Genomic DNA, 2,072 nt, shown 5'->3' on the forward strand with positions numbered 1-2,072 from the left:
GGTAAGGTTTTGTCCCACTGGGTTTTCCTGGTAAGGTTTTAATGAGACAACATCTAAAGTGTATTACAATCCATGTATGGTTATGGCATCCAAGGGGGAGTGTTATAAATCATATTGCGGATGTCCATAACCGGCCCGGTTCATAACCGGCCCGGTTCATAACCGGCCCGGTTCATAACCGGCCCGGTTCATAACCGGCCCGGTTCATAACCGGCCCGGTTCATAACCGGCCCGGTTCATAACCGGCCCGGTTCATAACCGGCCCGGTTCATAACCGGCCCGGTTCATAACCGGCCCGGTTCATAACCGGCCCGGTTCATAACCGGCCCGGTTCATAACCGGCCCGGTTCATAACCGGCCCGGTTCATAACCGGCCCGGTTCATAACCGGCCCGGTTCATAACCGGCCCGGTTCATAACCGGCCCGGTTCATAACCGGCCCAATGCTAGAGAGAGAGAGAGTCGACCGTGAGGAGAAAGAGAGAATCGGCATCTTGTTTTTTTCTTATTAGATTATGATTTGTACTATTTTCATATTTGTATTTCCTTTATTTAGTCTTTCCATTATTCTATGACGGTGTAATTCCCTATATATAAAAGACTCCTTGTGTTTATAAATAATAAGGAAACATAGATTCTATTCTCTAGTTTCACAACACTATTATTCCACATTGAAGCTTTTTAATAGAGCTGCAACTTATATTTTACCTTACATATTTGGACATAACAAAACAACACGTGTTTAGTATAGTATTAGATCGCAACCGTTCAAATATAACAACTCATTAAAATATTTATGTATGCATATCATTGTTTTCATAACATCTCATCTTAACATTATGTACTTATACAATCATATTTATATAAGCTTACACTACAAAAAATATTGTTGTGTAAAATCGTGTTATAAAACATTTTTATTGTTAAATCTTTATGCAAATACTATATATATTATCAAAGGTTTGGATTTTGCATTTAGAAACTTGAAAAGAACACCCTAAACACTAAGTCGTCGGAATTCCGACGACTTAGTGTTTAGGGTGTTCTTTTCAAGTTTCTAAATGCAAAATCCAAACCTTTGATAATATATATAGTATTTGCATAAAGATTTAACAATAAAAATGTTTTATAACACGATTTTACACAACAATATTTTTTGTAGTGTAAGCTTATATAAATATGATTGTATAAGTACATAATGTTAAGATGAGATGTTATGAAAACAATGATATGCATACATAAATATTTTAATGAGTTGTTATATTTGAACGGTTGCGATCTAATACTATACTAAACACTTATTATGTGTTATTTTCATAGTTTTGGCATCTAAATTTATAGATTTTTATGATTGAAACTTTATAGAAAAACATGTCGTCGGTATTTCGTCGGAAAATACCGACGACATGTTTTTCTATAAAGTTTCAATCATAAAAATCTATAAATTTAGATGCCAAAACTATGAAAATAACACATAATAAGTGTTTAGTATAGTATTAGATCGCAACCGTTCAAATATAACAACTCATTAAAATATTTATGTATGCATATCATTGTTTTCATAACATCTCATCTTAACATTATGTACTTATACAATCATATTTATATAAGCTTACACTACAAAAAATATTGTTGTGTAAAATCGTGTTATAAAACATTTTTATTGTTAAATCTTTATGCAAATACTATATATATTATCAAAGGTTTGGATTTTGCATTTAGAAACTTGAAAAGAACACCCTAAACACTAAGTCGTCGGAATTCCGTCGGAAAATACCGACGGAATGTGTCCGTCGGAAAATACTGACGGACACGTTCCGTCGGAATTTCAATTAGCCCGGGAGAACCAAACCGCTTGAAAATTTTCGCGAATCGGCATTTGGTATATTTTAAATATACCGACGGAATACCAACGAACCCGTGTCCGTCGGAATCCGCGGAAATAAAAACCCTTCTCCTTTCTTCTTCGTTATCTCCGCGGCCTCTCTCTCTCTCAAAACTCTCCGGCGATTTCGGCGATTTCGGCGACTCTCCGGCGATTCCGGCCTCTCTTCACCGGCGAATCCTCTCCTC

Source organism: Brassica oleracea, chromosome C8 (genome assembly GCF_000695525.1).
Source record: "Brassica oleracea var. oleracea cultivar TO1000 chromosome C8, BOL, whole genome shotgun sequence".
NCBI lineage: Eukaryota > Viridiplantae > Streptophyta > Magnoliopsida > Brassicales > Brassicaceae > Brassica > Brassica oleracea.